The sequence below is a fragment of the Leptinotarsa decemlineata genome, unplaced genomic scaffold (genome assembly GCF_025532065.1).
Source record: "Leptinotarsa decemlineata unplaced genomic scaffold, Ldec_3_MD MMD2_tig00026340_RagTag_RagTag, whole genome shotgun sequence".
Lineage (NCBI taxonomy): Eukaryota > Metazoa > Arthropoda > Insecta > Coleoptera > Chrysomelidae > Leptinotarsa > Leptinotarsa decemlineata.
This window is the reverse complement of record NW_027412694.1, coordinates 9,703,583-9,723,408: the sequence shown is the minus strand read 5'-3', so window position 1 is coordinate 9,723,408 and position 19,826 is coordinate 9,703,583. Positions and strand designations below refer to the sequence as shown.

Below are 19,826 nucleotides of genomic sequence, written 5' to 3'. Positions count from 1 at the left end.
CTGCTCCAAGACAACCCCCGTCCGCATGTTTCACAAATCACCATATGAAAATTAAACAAAGTGAGCGTCGAAGTCCGCCTTATCCACAATACTTATCAGCCTCTCGCCAACCGAATAGCAGATTTTCAAGCAATTCAATAAGTTTCTCACGGGTAGAACCTTTGCCAATCAGGGCCAGACAAAAATGTCATCATCGACTTCATTAAATCTCGAGAAAACAATTTTCTTGCTGCCGACATTAGTCGACTTATGTTACGTTGACAAAAGTGAACTGATTCAAGTGGTGCTTATTTCTAAAATTGAATACGTATTCACTGAGATATTACAGTTCAAAATATACTAGGTAATAAAAATATAGTTTAAAAAACTAAAAAACACGCATTTGAAGAACATCGAACTGAAAAGTTATGAATATATTTTTAAAATAAGCTTAAAACAATAACGAACGAAAAATACTATTATTATTGTGAAAAAAGCGACGGGCGCTTGATATACAAAAAATATGGCACAAAGCGCCCACGCTTTTTTCACAATAATACCAGTATTTTTCGTTCGTTATTGTTTAAAGTTTATTAAAAAAAATATTTTTAACTTTTCAGTTCTTCAAAAGCGTGTTTTTTAGTTTTCTAAACTATATTTATTTTTAATTTTTTAGTTTGGTATGCTATAAAAGCGTGTTTTTTAGTCTTTTTAAACTATATTTAGCCGTATTATGTTTAGAAAAATGACTATCGATATTTTCCGATTCCGGAGAGCGAGCCTGAAAATCAGCTACCAAGCCCAAGGAAGGCAGCAGGTGCGTGTTAATAAAAAAATACTTTTTTCAAATGAAGAAATACATGTAAAATGAATTCGAATTATATCCAGGAGGCTACGTACAGCGCCATCTGCCCGCGAAGAGATCAAGCAAAAATGTCGATAATTCTGTCAAATACAAATTCGGATATGAAAAGGAGAGTTACAAATAATGATTTAAAGCATGTTAAAACAGACATAACTTTTGAAACTACCTTGTAAATTGCACACAATTCAGATCATTCAATACAACTATTGTGTGACAGTTCTCTGGTATTTGGGAACATTTTTTGTTTCGCAAATATTCTACGCCAGAGGTTGGAGTTCTGCCTTTCATGGAGCAAACTTCTAGTTTACCCGGATACGTTACTGCGTAAATTCATGAATTTTCAACTTGGCGTATTCCATAATTTTTCGTATTTAAAAAAGAACTGAGAATTGCACAGATAACTCAACGTTTCGAAGGCCAAAATCTGTCTCAGTCTTCAGAACTGAAAAAATTATTTATAGCATTTTTATAAATTTATTTTTCAACTTTCCTGAAAGGTTTCAAAAGAGTTTTGAAATATATTATGAGTTGATGTTGTTGACTGATAATCATTGATAATCATTATTGTATGATTTTCACTATGAAGGAATTTACAAAAACCGCGTAAAATAATAAGTTACTCAATTATGAAAATGCTTGCGCAAACATAATAATATCCCAATAAACACACGGATGTCCAGTGGATATACAGTGGATGTCCTTCTCGGATATTACGTATATCCATAAAATATCCGTTTCATGTCCAACGTATAGCCTATGGATATCCATTGGATGTTCAGAGGCCACTAAGTTGGACTTCCATAGGATATCCATCATGGACGTCCAAAGGATATTCGATATGGATATACATAGGATGTTCGGATGATACTGACTTAGACTTCCATTGGATATCCGTCATGGACGTCCAATAGATATTTGATATGGATATCCATAGGATGTTCAGATAATACTGACTTCGACTTCCATAGGATATCCATCATGGATATCCATAGAACGTTCATTAAGGACGTCGCTTATTTTCATAGAATAAAACAAAATTCCTATTAATTAAAACATATATTTGTTAGAATGAATTCAAAACAACATAATACTGGTCACTCTCAAAACAAATCAAAATAAACTCAACATATTTGTTAACATATAAAAAAAATATATTTATAATTTATTTGCTTCTGAAGTATGGCGTTCTCTGGCTCTTCTTAGCCATTTTTTTATTGCTTCATCAACTTCTTTGTTAATAGTTGCGAGATTATTTCTTTCTGATGCAGCTGCAAAAGACATAAAATCAGTGATAGGAAATCGACTTTAATTTGTTGAGAAGGTAGGGGAAAGTGGAAAAATCCAACGTTATTCTTTTTAAATGTCATATATCCTGTGTATAGGTTGGAAATTGACTTTGTTAAATGTGAAGGCATTTTACTTGCCAATCATTTATCAAAGTAATGTTTAGAGGAAGAATAAGAGGTAGAAAAGTATCATTTTCCAACTTGAAAAAAGTTTGAAAAATCCAATCATTGCAAATCATATCCAGATGTCAATTCATATGTTATTTTTAAAAACAACAGTTGCAAATGGTAAAAAATGGAGAAGTAATCAGCTTTATAGACTAAAACTGAGAAAGTTATCAATCCATTTCTCAAAAACAAAATACCTACCATTCACCAGTCATAAAAAAAAGAACTTCCTACTTATGACATAAATGTTGATACATAATAATGAATTTTCATTCAATCCATAAAAAAATTGAATATTTGGATATCATAACAGATGCTCAATTTCAAATAACCTTAAGGCTATTGTGATTATCCCAAAAAATGTTTTTGAGCCTCATCATTGATGAGAACCAACGATATCCGAGTGACCTTTTATACAAATTACTGAAATATTTGATGCAAGACAAATCTACTTTGTTTAATTAGTAACAAAAACAGTACCAGAAAAAAAGAGATGATCAGGCTAGACCGCAGTTATTCAACCAGACAACAAAAAAATGTATATTTCACTTTTCATGAATGAATCAGTAGATCAACAAGATTATCTCTTTCAAAGTCCAAAATCTTTTAACATTTTACCAGACGTAATCAAAAATGAATCTTCTTTATTCAAATTTTAAAAAAACTGGAATTGAAAATAATTGATTTGAAAGGGTTATATTTTTAGGAGTGATTAATTTTTTGGGAAAGAAAGTTTTTGGCTTTCTACTACTCCATCTGATACAAAAAAAATGGATGAGAGAATCTTTCAAAGAAAGGGAGGATTAATCAATTTGAAAATAAGTAACTCTATACATGGATGTGTAGATCATGCAAAGAAGTAACTTTCAGACACAAACTGAAAGAAAGTCCTCCTGAAACAGCTACTTTCATATAAACATTGAATTACACGAAAGAAAAAATTCTTTCGAAACAAATACTTCTATATGAACACTGAATTATACAGAATTACACGAAAGAAAAAATTCTTTCGAAACAAATACTTCTATATGAACACTGAATTATACAGAAGATACTTTTCTCTATTCAGTTTGTATATCGAACATTCGTGGAGGAATAAGAATCAGATATCATTCACATGAGTTCTACTTTGAATGAATGGTAATAAATTGTACTCACATGGAACACTGTCACCCTAACTGGTATACACGTGTTTCGCCTTAAGACACTTGCCCTTAGGCTCTTCGGTACCAAATTGGATAACATTATAGAAAATACACACACTTCATTCATGAATTACGATTTTGAATGTCACGGAATAAGCTTGATCTGCTTATGTCATCGATGACATCGTAATGACATTCATTCACCTATTTGATTTAATCCCAGCCATGAGGAATCTTATTTGATTTGAAAGGGTTATATTTTTAGGAGTGATTAATTTTTGGGAAAGAAGGTTTTTGGCTTTCTACTACTCCATCTGATACATCCATTTTTTTGTATCAGATGGAGTAGTAGAAAGCCAAAAACTTTCTTTCTGAAAATTAATATTTATGTGCCTGACATTGCCATAAAAAAATTGAAATATTTCTACTTTAATATATATGTTTATTCTTGAGTCTTTGGTTAAGTTTTGGCATGTATTTTGAACCTTCCAATTTTATATTATGCACACTCGTAATATCAATTTTGATTTTAACGGGTGACAATGTATATGTTTAGCTTACATAACCCTTCTTTACTTTTGAGACTTATACATTTCATCACATAAAAGTTGCAAATTGTTGAAACTTCCAATGAATATTCAGTTTATTCACGAATTGTTTTATGTTTAGGTGAATTTTATTGTATTTCTGTAAAAAAAAAATTATATTGGATGTTATATAATTTTTATATCCTGATATCTACCAATCTACATTAATTTCTCACCGAGCAGAACTTCAGCTAATTTCAGTCCGCCAAATATTCTTTTTTTCTTTGCACCATACCAGTTGAATGTAGCAGTAAACTCATTTGTGATCTTCTTTCACCTGAAAAGTATCAATACAGAGATACTTTTCCTATTGCAAATTTTCTTTAAATTACTTACAGCTCCTTTGAAATTATTTTCATCTCGCAAATATTCTTCAAATTTCTTCAAATTTTCCTCTGAATTAATTGGGAATTGAGAAGTTCTTGAAAACAGTGATTGCTCTTCCTCATCTGAAACATTGATAATTGAGCCACGATTTTCTATACTCAATTTATGATGCAATTCTTCAAGAATACTGTTCAAAATGTTCCTTTGTACTACTTGCTTCATATTTCTCGTCCGTTTCATCTGAAGATTGAGTGACATTTTTTTTCTTATTTTCTTCAACTTCAAATCACTGTTAGAATTTAAATCGCCATTATATTCGGCTATTTATGTTTTGTTTCTGGCCTGTAGATAATCATCTAAAAAAGTATAACATTTTTGTAATTCTACTCTAGAATGAAAAACCAAAGAAATTCAATTACCATATACTAAAAATGTCTATTTCATGGGGTGGCCAACAGGTTTTGTAGTTCTCATGCTTCCTTATAGCTTGTAAAACTTTTTCTTGTTTAGAAGGGGGCGCCAGTTAAACTTATTTTTGTCCAGTAACCAAGAAGTGGGCACAACCTCCACATCACTTAATAAATGATTTAGCTCTGAAACTTCAAGTCTCGCTTTCTTGCAAGCTTTGTTGAGAATTCCACTTTTAAGGTTATGATTTTTCATATTTCAATAAATGTACTCACCAATTCTAAACACCCAACTGCAAAGACTAGGGTTACTAGGTCTTACATGTATTAAAATTTCTTTTCACAAATATTACATTCACAAAATTCAATTTTGGTTATAAATTTTGATTATTGAAATTGCATTTACTTCTCATATATCCTATGGATATCCATAAGATATCCTTCGACGGATATCCATCCGCTTGTCCTTCACGGACAAGCGTATGCAACGAATATCCTTTTTAATACCGGGATATTCTGGACCTGAAATGGATACAAAACGGATATCCATAGGATATTCTGTGTTTGTTATCGGGTCTGTGTCTGGGATTGTTATCGATATATCAGGAAGCCCTGATTGCAAGTTTTTATTTACTTTCCATTTTTTATTTAATCGAGCATTTTGGTGGCAATACTTTTTCCAATGTGTAATTTTTAATTTATACCCATGAGTTGAAAAGAAATGAAATAAGTAAAAAATCCGAAAAACGGTTGAGCCTGCAAATCATCCTTCCATCTTTTTCTTATTTATATGTTAGAGTAATTGGTTTCGAACAACTATTCTACAGACTTCCTTTCTTTGAAAGATTTCCAGATTTTTCTGTATCATGATGGAGCAGTAGAAAGCGAAAAACTTTCTTTCCTAAAAATGTAACCCTTTCAATTCAAAAAAATAATTTCTTTTGAAACATCCGTTTGGATAAGAAAAAGTATGACTTTTATGCCAATGAAACATTCGATATGGTAAATATTGTTGATAGGATTAAAAATATACGCACATATGAAGACGTATGTTCTTTTCTGGAGGGTGCGTCGAATCCTGAATTTACTATGAAATTTTTGTTTTCGTTCGGGATTATAAATAACTTTATTACGCTATTAGTGATGGTAATAGAGAATTTAATGTTGTTGTTTTGTCAGCTTATTATTCAGTTCACTTCTCAACATTCTGTTATTCCCATTATTGAAAAGTATTATTAGTTTTACAACCTGATCACTTTCATACAATGAAGAATCTGTTATGTATTTTTTATGCAAATGAGCTAGGAAGTTTCCGTAGTTTGATTCAAAGCAAATAATAATGATTATATAGGTATTTCATGCATACTCGCGAATTCTTTCACGGTCAGTTCGTCGCAAATAAAAACTCAAAGATTAATTTGTTTATTAAAATTTTGTACAGTTGTAAGTTCATGCTTTCACTAACATGTTGATAATTTCAATGATATTGAACTTATCTTAGATTACCGAATTATTGAGTTGCAATATTTATCGAAATATAATATGCATGTTATCATTTTTGGGAACTCTAATTACATATTTGGTTTTTTTATGTTTCTTTATGAAATAAGAATCCAGTCACATTTATGCACTCACTGACCAACAAACAGTATTGTTTACAGCTCAAGCGTTTTATTTAAAGTCACATTTAAAGTTCTTGCTGGTGTTCAATGTCTTGCATAATGAAGAACAATATTGAGGAATTGTGTGTTCCCGACGATATTGAAGAGGCTGCAAAAAGAGCTTCAATTGAATTGTTACCAAAAAAATCGGGAAATTTCAGCGAAACCATCTTTTTAGCCTATCTAAAGCAAATTCAAATCCAAGATAGAGTGGATGTAAACAGTGACATGCCCTACGCACGTGCTATTGAAAATCCTAAGAATTGGCCAGGGTCGTATTCAGAACCAACATCTTGTTGATCACAAATGCTATATCATATTTAGGAAAACTTTTTTATAATAACGAGTGAAATACACAAGTTTTGCAGTTTAACGGGAAAAACATGCAGATAATTTGTGTAATATAAAAAGATTTTCATTGGATGTGTCACAGCGCACTCAAGCATTATACAATGTGACCCATTTTTAAGGGAAACACCCCCCTAAAATTTGAAGTTGTAAATCGATTTTATTAATTTTTTTTTAAATGTCAAGTACTAAAAGGTCTACCTTGAGACAAAATTTGAAATGTTTATTAAAGTTTCAGGGCATACTACGATATTATTTCTTAGTCGAAAATCGGGATTTTTTATTAGCGATTTTTTATTGAAAAAATCACTACGCCACTAGATTCGGAGTGCCTCTAAATAGGTGTGAACAAAATTTCATGAAAAAATATTCATTATTAACAAAGTTATGACAACTCAAAAATTCGAAAACTCACACAGCTAACAGTTACAAAAACACCCTATATCAACAAATTTAGCCATGAAAATATTTTTTTATGATTTCAACAATAAAGTGCCGCCAGATGAAAAAAAAACAAATATCGTAAATATTTGTAATGAAACTAACGGAATTACATTCACACAATTCAACTAACAATGAAGCAAAAAATTTTAATAAACGTAACAATTAGCTAATTATTGAAATGTTTCGATTCAGTGCAACTATTAATTCTAACTCACATTCTAGTAGCCTCTACTAATCCACCACTTATTTCGATACATGTGTCGTAGCGCTTACGAATGTTCCTGATTACGTTCCTTAGTTCTTGAGGGCTAATTTCTGCACATACCTGTCGAATTCTTGCACAAAGTTCATTTCTATCTCTTGAGCCGTTTTTGTAAAACTTTTGTGTGAGAAGTCCCCAGAGAAAAAAGTCCAAAACTGTGAGGTCTGGAGATCTGGGTGGCCACTCTATAAACGGACTAACACAGCCTATCCATCGGTTTGGAAAATGTTCGTTAAGCCATTGCCTCACAGCTCTGGCATAATGAACTGAACACCCACCTAACTGGACAATTAAATTTGATCGTTCATTGATTGGCAGCTCGTGAATAGCATCCCAAAACTCTGTGTTTAAAAATTCTAGAAACCTCTGTGCGTTAATGTTTTTCTCAAAAAAGAAAGGACCAATAATTCGTTCGTTCAATATCACACACCAGACTTTGATTTTTGGGGAATACTGGCTTTTACAGTTCATTACCCAGTTAGGATTATCTGCTGCCCAAAAGCGACAATTTTGTGATGACACTACGCTATTTGTAGTGAAAGTGGCTTCGTCGGTATATAAAATATTTTTTAGGAAATTTCTACTGTTTAAATATTCCCCTTGGGCCCATAAACAATATTCCAGGCGTCTTTCTTCGACACCTTCTTGAAGTGTGTGTAAAAAGTTTGACTTGAAAGGTTCAATATTCTTCGCCTTGAGACATCTCCGAATAGTTTCTCGTGGAATATTCAAATCTGAAGTGGCATTCCTTATACTGGCATTAGGATTATTTTCGAAATAATCTAAAATTATTTGATCATTCCTGTCATTCCTGTTTCGTCTTTGTACAGGATTACTTTTTAACATCATTTTTGGTACAACACCAGTTTCATTGAATATTTTATTTATTTTATTTACCGTACCGCATCTGATACGAGAACGATCTGTATGTATCTCATTAAATACTCTACAAACCTCTCTAGCACTTCTAAACGTCATCTCCCGAAAGGCGTACAATTTCAATTTTCTCTCTTACGCTCAATCTTGCAGCCATGACACAAAATAATTCGAAGAACTGTAAGGTGAATATTGTTGACAATAGTAAACTTAAATCTTTCACAATTGTCAAACTGTAATATAATTTCCATGGCAACTAAGATTTAAATTGAAATATTTACGATACTTTGTAGTTTTCTTAAGTTTGACGATAGTCGTGTCACGAAGTGTTCTAGCGATACATTGAATTTATTGGAGCCTCTGGAGACACCCTACATTTTGTTTTATAAGAGAGAGGACTTGTTATATCAAGATCTTCAGATGATGTGGTGCTGCAGGTTTTTCCGGGTTTTTATGCAGCTGAAAAAGCAAATGTGCCACTGGAATCAATGAAGTCGCCCCGGAGCGCCAATTAATTTTTATTGTTTTTATTTTACTTTTATCGTTTTTTAATAAAATTGAAATATTAGGTCTTAGTTTTAGTTAATTTGTGTGAAAATTTGAATGTAATTCCGTTATTTTCATTAAAAATATTTAAGCTATTTGTTTTTTTTTTCATCTGGCGGCACTTTATTGTTGAAATCATAAAAAAATATTCTCATTGCTATATCTGTTGATATAGGGTGTTTGTTGTAACTGTTAGCTGTGTGAGTTTTCGAATTTTTGAGTTGATATAACTTTATTAATAATGAATATTTTTTCATGAAATTTTGGTCACACCTGTTTAGAGACACTCTAAATCCAGTCGCGTAGTGATTTTTCAATAAAAAAATCGCTTATAGTATGCCCTGAAACTTTAATAAACATTTCAAATTTTGTCCCAAGGTAGACCTTTTAGTACTTGACATTTCAAAAAAAACTATTAAAATCGGTTTACAACTTCAAATTTTAGAAGGGTGTAAAAATAGGTCACACTGTATGAAAAGAGACGTAATTATTTCTTCAGTGATAATTTTTCTTTTATGTAAAATCAAAAGGAATATTAATAAAAATTATTTAACTGGATGAATTTGTCTCTTCATCAGTAGTGTCATCCTCACCAATCTGAATTATCAGTGGCTCGATTTGTGCCTCTATTATGTTATCAAGCTTCCACATCTTTGTTTCGACTTCCGATATCACATGCCGAACACACTTCTCCCATTTCTCCGCTGTGACTCTTTTCAAATCCTCATCAAAAAGTACTTTGAGATCTGCAAATTTGAACGTGGTGTTATGCTGAGCTACAAAATTCTTCACATCCGCCCATATTAACTCGATGGGATTGAGCTCGCAGTGGTATGGAGGCAGGCGAAGGACAATTTTGTTTCGGCCTGCTGCCATCTCATCGACTATATATTTTTGGTATTCGAGATTTCGCTCCTTGACAATTTTTAGTAGTTTTACTCTTAACATTGAGTCTTCAAAGCTAATATTCTTTGATAGCAGCCAATTTTGGATTTCAACCTTCTTTGAAGGTGTTGTCGGAATCTTCTCTTACCGTCGCGAATGATAAGGTGCGTTGTCCATTACAATCACAGCGTTATCCTCCAGATGGGATAGAAATTTGGAAAACCACTGTTCGAAAGATTCACCGTTCATTTCTTCGTGATAATCTCCAGTTTTCTTCGACTCGACCACAGCCCTTCAGCAACAAACACATTCTCATTGCCGATGTGACAAATAATGAGCCGTTTTCCTTTACCTGAAATTATGAAGAGGTATGTAAGTAAATAAAACAAATACGAGGGTTACTTTTTATATATTGACATTGAGGCAGCTCTCAATATAAATATAAATTTACCTGATGGATTTGTTAATCCGGTGGATAGAAAGGCCCTCCTAGATGAAGTCACAGTTTCATCGACCCATACTTTAGGGGTAGTATGACCAGCATTAACCCAGGTTCCATCCATATAAAAAATTGTTCTCTGTTGTTCCCTATAATATTTAATTTTGGTCAAATACTCTCTCCTCCATAACACAATTTCCTCTCTATCCAATAATAAACTATTGCGCCCTCGTTTTTTCCATACAAAATTCAAATGTTCCAATACTTTATGGAATGTTGACCGCTTAAAACTTGGCAATAAAACATCTTCATTTATTTCTGTGAGTACTTTGTCTATCGTGGGTATTTCATTTCTGAAAAAGTACTCATGCACTTTCCTCTTGATTGCATGTTTATAAGCATCATCTATTGATTTTATAATGGTTTGACGATTCTGATTTGTATTCGGTTTGAAAAATGTATGATTTTGTTTATATTCCCGTAAAACATTGTAAATCGAAGCGCAACACACTCCAATTTTATCGGAAACTTTCGATACGACTTCGTCGACAGTCGATGTCTCAATTTCTTCCATCTCTTTCTTGAACACATTCAAAATCACTTCTTTCATCTCAACATTCAAATGTCTTTTTTTGGATCGTTTCCTGGCTGGACTCAGAGCAGGATAGCTCACTGACACTGTGAGCAGCAGTGTCTGTACTGGAGATCTTGGAAATACTATAACGCCACACAAACACACAAACGACTGATTACAACCCTGTGCTGGTACCGAACTCGTTCATCAATGAACGCTGCCCTTTCCATCTGACACTGGGCGATCACGCGAACATCACGCTTCGGTTTTGTTTTGTTTTACTCTATCTTGGATTTGGATAGACTTTAGAAGGGAGATAAAAAATATGGAACTTGTCAATTTTGTTGGAGTCGAGCGCGCTCGTCAAGAATATTACAAGGTAATAGTATTTTAAAGCGGAAAAATGAAAGTTATAGGCCCAAAAAATTAAAAACTCTTACGTTTCAACAAGTCCAGAGGTTTATAAATGAGGCGCCAGATGAAAAATATTTGAAGATAAAAGTTGCGTGAAGCTGTGCCATTTTTTAATAGAAGACATCAAATTAATGGATAAATCATCGATTGTCCAAATTCCAAAAAAAAAAACGAAAATAGGTCGTTCTTTCTGCATTGTTGGAAAAAACATTGACTATTTTGATAAATACGTTGCATTACGTCCTTCTGTTATAAATCACCGTTTTCTTTCTGAAATACTCAAATTATGAATGCAGTACCAACCCAGTTAGTATTAATAAGTTTCGAAAAATGTCCTCTACCATTGCTGAGTTTCTGAAGCTCCCGGAACCAAAGGAATATACAGTTCACTGTTTCAAAAGTTCTTCTTCTTCTTTGCTAGCAGAATCAGGAGCAAATATGGATATTAATAAGCACGGAGGATGGAAGTCGACAACAGTAGCTGAGGGTTACGTCGATCAATCTATTTCTTATAAAAATGCTATTGCTGAAAGAATAATCCCAACAACTAGTTCCAGCGTTACATCGTCCTCTTAAGAAGAACATAATTAAATGTTGATGGCCAAGTTAGCAGCAATGCGATGAGGCGTCTTTTGTTGGAGCTGTTCGATAAAAATTTTTCTTGCGAAAAAGTTGGAATCATGGATTCATCGAAGAGTATATCACTGCTGCAGTGCTGCTTCGAGCGGCGATTTCTTTCAGCAAATTTCGTTCTTGTTTCTGTCCCATTTTCGGGATATCCATCAAAAACAATAATTGTATTCGGCCCATAATGCCTTTCAATATATTGAATGTAATTGGCAAAAATCATTGCAAATGAATTGTGACGAATCCACACAACACGATGAAGCAAAAAGCCAATGTTAACAACGTGTCAACAACTCTTTTAGAAAAAAATGTCACATAATTGTTTCATATTTAGCGACCTTCGTTTTAATCCGGGCTGAAAGTCTCATTTTGTTGAACATTGCAAACCAACCACTAACTTTGACTCGTCGTAGAGCGGAAAGTATTGGTCGTAGAAAAAAAAACGTAGAGTTCAACATTATGTACAATTTCATCCTCTACACATCTCATTTGAATTTTTTTCAATAGGAGTTACCACAAAGCCTCTTAAAGCGTCGCGATGCAGAGTTTTCATCCCCCCACCCCTCAAGCGGCAACCCCCCGAGGTCGCAAACTCAGGTGTACTATCAGGGGATCTATGTCTACCATTCCACCAAATTTCAAGTCCTCCCAACCTTTTGCGAATAGACTCCCTTATTTTTGACCCACCGCTTGGACTAATTATGTTTCGTCTGTGTTTTTGTAAACTGAGTTCGCTGTGGAAAAGTCTGGCGACAATAACAAGCAACTATTTAGTTCACTATTTTGATTTGGTGTATGACTTTATGTGACATTATTACTTTATTAAGAGTGTTGATGTGTGGTGGGTATAAATTACGATGACCTTAAATCTCCGTTCACTCCTATGTTACCAATTATCAAATCTGCCATAATTTTATCCGTTCCATATAAAAAACCGCAGGCCATTAATAACATCCTCTAGAGAAGGCATGAAGAAAACTGTTCGTGTAGTGGAAACAACAACAACATTTCACAACAAAACACGTGATTCAGACCAGTTTTTGTCTGTTTGGTGGAATTCGAGTTCGTTTTGGAACTAAAACAAGTTTTTTGTTTTCGTTTTTGAAAACACAACTAGTCACAAGCGAGTCCGTTTGGTGGAAAACAGCCTTCAGGAAAGCCGATATTTCATTTTGATTAACTTTTTTATAATGATGACCTTCTTTCCAAATAGTGTTCTCATCATCGATTCTTTCACATAGCACACCCATATTTTTTTAAATAAATTAGTATAGGGTGGGCAATAGTATAAAATATGTTTTCAAAATTCAATTATATAGTATTCGTCACTATATTTCAAAATACTAAACGAAGAATAAACGTAATGTGTGTAATTCCATTTCATATTTATTATCGAGTTTATTAAAATCTTTTTGTGGATAATTTGTGATACTTTGTTGAAAGAGTGTTAATTGAATTACCTTTCGAAAATATGAAAAATTATAATTTACCCAAAATAGAATAGTGACGTCATTTGTCGAAAGTATGTCACTCCCTATATTACATTTCGAATAAGGATAAGAAACGACCTGTTGGGGAAATTTTGATATTGTTTATTTAGCTCATAATGGATTCATGAGTTTTATGTAGATATGTAGGTTCTTCATCTCTTAACATCGGAAGGGAGCAAGATATCGATGTCGGACAAAATTCACATGAAGAGGCGTTAATCTTAGAACTTTTCTATAAGTATTCTGTCAACTCGTAATCGAGGTAGGTTTATCAATTTTTTTTCAATAGGCGTATGATACCTCGTTCGATAGGCTTGTTTCATGCTATGGAAAATGATAGTGGTTTGCTTATAGACTGATCGAGTTAGGGGTATATTATACTCATCAAGCCTAATCGGTCCCATGATCTTTTTATATTTGCAGAAAAAAGAACAATTCGAAAAGCAAGAATTTGAATTGGCCGCGTGTCTGTTGACCAATAAAATTGATCATGTCTAGAGCGGAGTTGCCAAGTATATTGGTTTTTAATATCCAATCACAGATCTGATGATCCAATATGACAGACGCCATTTTTGTTGTTATTGTTGTTAACTCGGTGTGAAAACAACTGTTACAATTATCTAATTGAAGGACGTTTTTTTTGTGAAAGGTAGGTCTCGGCGGGTGCCTATTTTGCTGCATATTCCGTATCATTAGTTTACATTCCGAAAAATATTTTTTCAGGTAATTTTGGATTGAATTTTACCATTACTACCTGAAATTAAAATTAAATCCTTCCATAAAATACAAAGTCTGAAATGAATGTCAAATAAATGAAAGAGACCTACTCAATATACCACCTACCGTTTCAATTTTTCATTCTTCATTTCGGTACCAAAGTATTACAAATTTTTCAAGTAAAATTCATCGATCACTTCAAAATCGACTCTTGATAAGTTGTCGAAGTCAGCTTAAACAAAACTAGGCTCAACATCAATTTTGAAATTATTTTAACAAAAATATGAAATTATGTGTAGAAACCATCGACATTAGAAAGAGCACATTTTCGCATACACTACAGAGGGCGCTGGCTGATTGGATGACAATATGGCTAATATACCAGTAACGCTGAATTTCTTATTTTTGGTGGGTGGCATGAATACATAATTGATTTATTTCATTAGGGTTCATGAACATTCGAAAACCATTTGAAAATACAATTCGTTAGATTTTATTTAGAATCTTATTCAGATATAACTTGTACTTTATCAGTTATCAAGGCCTATATTATCGTCCATTTTTATGCTTAATTCGTGGATTCGAGCGATCTTATTGTTGTATATTTATTTGTTTGCCGACTTCATTCCTAACAAAAATGAATGAATAATTATAGGAAATTTTAATTGATCGTTCATTTTCTCAGGAAAATGGAGTACCCATATCACAATTTATTGGTTTATTCGGCATTAAAAATGTATGTCACATCAGATCCATTCTGCTTGTTTTTGCAACATTGAGTTTCAACTTTTTCTTAGCTGACAGCTCGTGTAGGAACAATTCGTTTTTTCATCGTTTGTATGTGTTTTAAAAGTGTTTTAGAGATATAATTGAATATTAATATGGTGCATTCTTGTGCTGATTTTAATTGTGCGGAAAAGCAGAACAGAAAGCGCATTGGTTTATAAATGAGTTATTTCATATAATGAGTTTAGGTTCCCATAAAATGATGAGAAAAAAAAAGGGTGAAAGTATTGAAAAGAAAGAACTACAATCCTTCTACTCTTCCAAGAAGAAATCATTCAAAAAGTGACTATAAATGAAAGGGGGACGAAAATATTGAATTTGATGACACATGTTTTTCATTTCAACTTCAAGTATTCTCCACTGAAAGTATCATCAGGCGTTAATACTGTTGATGAAAGTATGATACATTTAACTTCATTAAATTTTATCATATGATTAATGGTATTACCTCAGAAGCTTTTGTTGGATCAGTTCGAGTACAATCACTCCTGTCTATACTTGACCTCATTCAACCTTCCTCTCAAGTTTTGAAAGATTCAACAGATTACCCAAGCGAGCCTATACTGCTAGAATTTAGTAGCAATATTAGAAAGAGATATGTATGTAGAAATCGTTCTTTTTTTTATAATAAATTGCAGTTATACAGATAGAGGATTGTAGAATAAATTGAAAATTTTAAATTATTCTTTAATCCAGTTTGCTATATTCTTTTATTTTCATAACTGTATATTATTAAATAATGCATAAAATCATAGTTTACGTAAATATTTTGTGATCTTTCGAGTGTGTACTGATTTTAGATATAGAACTTATTTCTAAACATAATTTTTCCTGTACATTTTATTCCATGTGGAAAATTTTTCATGAATTGAAACGTTAACGGGTTCATATATACTTCCATAATTGAATTGATAATTGTAGGCTTCGTAAATTTCACAATTTGGCAATGTTGATTATTTCTATTGTTCCTATTGGTCAATCGAAAAAGAAGTGGGAATAGAGCCGTGACATCACCGCCCTACCACATTCGATTTATTATTAATTAATTACGGGAAAATTACGGTACTTGGAGAGCTGAAACAGAGTGCACTGTTTTTCAATTTGAAATTCCTGTCAAGTGAACAAACCAAAAATCATGAAACAAGCCCATTCTCTATGCAATTATTTTTCGAAATTGGACCAGCCTTCCTTGAGTAATGAGCAGTTTTATATTCATTCTAAGAACCAACAAATAAATGAATAATATCACAACTTGGAGAAAAAATGTACACAAAACTTCCTGACAATAATGAAGTCTTCTGATTGATTCGGCCGTTACTTGATGAAGATCCATCCATATTAATTTCAAAAACTACACCTCACGATTTGATCTTCACAAAGTCAATTTAAAAAAATATAATCACAACATGTTTTGCTAGCACTATAGCTTTCTCAAGTGTATGAAAAAGCTACAGTGTTAGCGAAAGATGTTGTGATTATATTTTTTCAAATAAAGTTTGTGGAGATCAAATCGTGAGGTGTAGTTTTTGAAAATAATGAAGTCTTTTTACAAATAAATTTAATACGTGTGCCAAACTAACTAGTCCAGTCATTATAGTAAGTTCACCTCGGAATTCGAGATACCCAGATGTAAGTCTGTAAATACTTGTATATTGCCACCCTAAAAGTTGTCTCAAAACCTACATATGGTAGGGTGTAAGCAACTATTAAATTTCAAGGTCAAAGGTCACAAAAATCGGATTTGGCGCTTTTTTTGGAAATATCTCATTTCCTATGGGTTTTTTGCTATTTGTATTTATTATCAATATTGTAGAATACAAAATTCTCTACACATTTTGTTTGAGAAATTTGTTTATACGGTGAACCGTTTTCGAGATAGAGCGCGGAGAGCACGCGGTCACAGCATCACTTCAGGTCAACCGGTGCCTCCGGTCGAAAACGCGCCATATATAGTTGATGAACTATCGATAATTTGGCAATTTTTATTAACTATTATATTATATTTTATCATTTTTTGCTAACTTATCCACTTTTTATTCAGTATTAATTAACAACACTTACCTGCCCATGTAATTGCAGAATTGTTAATGGAAATTTAGGAATTATATTTGAATTTTAACCTAATTAATATTTATAACTTCTTACATGATGAAAAAAAAAACAAATAAATTATGAATTAATCTTTTTATTAAAAAATATCATTGAATACATTTATTTTTATTGAAAGTAAAGAAATGGAATGAAGGGTACAAAAACTAGAATTTATAATTTTAATCATCTTCTTCATCGTCGTCTTCTGGCTGCTGGTGAATTTCAAACTGGTCTTCATTATCGTCTTCAACGACATTTGTCTCAAGTTCTTCCATGATTTCGGGGTTAAAGGTTCCATATTCGTTAATGTCGCTCTGATATGGTAGAGCATTTAGACAAGCTTGCCCATTACATTGGCCACAAGCTAAAGAGCATTGCAAGCCCGCTTTCCTGCATCTGCATCGCGAACCACAACCACTCTTGCAGTTGCAGAAAATTGTATTTAGCAAATCTTCTGGAGCAGGTGGTAAAATTGTCATGACAGAAAATCGTTTCGCATTGCCCAACCCCATACCGGGGGTTCCAAATCATGTCCTAACCAAGTTTGAACTTGATAATATACACGGTTGAAATGTTGATGAGCAGCTGCACTTGTTGGTGGAATATTTGAAAGCTGCACAGGTTTATTGAGTTTTGTAGACTTGACGTAATGCATATAACGCAGATGATCGAGACTTTTCACAGATTTCGAAGCATTATAGACTGCCAATAAGGTTTGAGTTCCACTCTCTAATAATCTCTGGGCCGAACAATTTTCTTCCTCAAATGCTGCAGCTAGTTCATCCAAATTTGTCAGTTTCTCAAAAACTTTTAAAAATCATTTTTTCCCTTTTTAAAAAGCGCAGAAGTTGTGTCACAGCCACTTAATGTTTTTCTCTTAATTATTTTTTAATTTTAGTAAACGGTTATCAGTATTATTGAATAGATATAGATTTAATGCATGAAGAAAATGATAAAATATAATATAATAGTTAATAAAAATTGACAAATATTTATAATCATTGATTTATCGATAGTTCATCAACTATATATGGCGCGTTTTCGACCGGAGGCACCGGTTGACCTGAAGTGATGCTGTGACCGCGCGCTCTCCGCCCTCTATCTCGAAAACGGTTCACCGTATAAAAAATTTTTTTAAACAAAATTTGTAGAGAATTTTGTATTCTACAATATTGATAATAAATACAAATAGCAAAAAACCCATAGGAAATGAGATATTTCCAAAAAAAGCGCAAAAAACCGATTTTTGTGACCTTTGACTTTGAAATTTGATAGCTGCTTACACCCTACCATATGTAGGTTTTGAGACAACTTTTAGGGTGTCAATATACAAGTATTCACAGACTTACAGCTGGGTATCTCGAATTCCGAGATTCTTACCTAATTTAAGCTTAAATGACTGGATTAAACTGACTATTATAAAAAAACAAGTATAGCTGAGGCACCAGCCAATCTAACAATAACACTGATGATCTTCAACCATGACTCAACCTCTGATAGAAGCACCAAACTCTCACGAAGGTTCGAAATAGATGAACAGTTCAATCTAGCAGACCACTATTATAATCTTCATGCAGTCATTGTTCACTGTGGTTCTGGCGTTGAATCTGGTCATTATTACTCATTGATCAAAGACGAAACGGACTGGTTTAAGTTTGACGATAGTCGTGTCACAAAGTGTTCTGGCGATGTCTTGAATTTATTGGAGCCTCCGGAAACACCCTACATTTTATGAAAGAGGGGACATTGGCAGATCTAGATCTTCAGAAGATGTGTTGCTGCAGGATTTTCCTGGTTTTCCTGCAGCTGAAAAAGCAAATGCCCCACTGGAATCATCAAAGTCGTCCCGGAGCGCCAATTAATTCTTGTTGTTTCATCATTTCATTGTATTATATTCTTCTATAATATATTTCTTATAATTTATTACATTATGAAATGTTTCTGGAAAAATTTCGTTGCAGACACCCTCTTTTTCTATCCACAAGTTCTGAAAAAAAGAAATTGTCTATCGTACACTTTACATGTCACATATCTTTGAGGGAATGGATGATTTTTATCAAGTGATCTAGTGGTAGATTCTAAAGGATCTTGTTCGCATATATACTGGCTTGAATAATTGACAAACCCAAATGAGTTTTCAACTGATGTCTCACTAGATTCGTGAAATCTGAAGTAGGTATATGTTACACAACTGCAGTCTATTCTAGAGCTTGATAAGAGAAAACAGAGTGTTTCTGAAAAAATTACCCCAGAAACATGCCATAATGTAAGGAAATAATTATTATCCAAACTTCATTGTTTACAGGAAATGAAAGGTGATCAATTTGAAAATTTATTAGGGTGAACTGGAATATCGTTTGTTTGCAAATTCCCAAAACTTATATAAAACATTTGAACAGCCGATGCTATTTCTAAAAATTAAACACTTTAATAATAATAATAATCGTCTTTATATAACTTTCAAATAAATATATACAAAAAAAATAGATAAAAAATTCTGATAACTATCCTAAATATCAATGAAAATAAAGGGCGAAGTTTATTTTTGTAAAGTGTTGAGCACCATCAAAAATATTCTTCCACTTAACAGAGATGTGTTCTAATTTTATGTAACATTTTAGTTACTCATAGCGAATGCATCCCTCACTGAAAATTATCTATTCCAGAATTGACTCCCCATTAACTATTGCTATACACCCCGCATATGATTTATGATGACTCATATTATAGATATCTGTCTGTCTGTCTGTTTATCCATTAACCAGCTGTCGCACCCCTACGAACGACAACCCTCAGAAGTCGAAATTTGTGCGATCTAAGGATTAACGAGGTCTTACCTTTTAACGTGTGATTCCTAACACGGGATGGACGATAGCAAGTGAAGATCGATCGTTCAGACTAG

At 33.0% G+C, this 19,826-nt stretch overlaps 1 protein-coding gene and 1 long non-coding RNA gene across 9 annotated transcripts in view; one reads left to right on the top strand and one right to left on the bottom strand.

Moving 5' to 3' along the window:
• LOC111504626 (glycoprotein 3-alpha-L-fucosyltransferase A) overlaps positions 1 to 19,826 on the top strand; it is a 98,798-nt gene that overhangs the window by 60,459 nt on the left and 18,513 nt on the right. The gene's annotated exons all lie outside the window — the stretch shown is intronic.
• Positions 1,886 to 4,307, bottom strand: LOC141485896 (uncharacterized). The gene is made up of 2 exons (XR_012467520.1): positions 4,207 to 4,307; positions 1,886 to 2,112 (listed from the first exon to the last, which is right to left on the bottom strand). It is a non-coding gene; the product is annotated as an uncharacterized lncRNA (long non-coding RNA).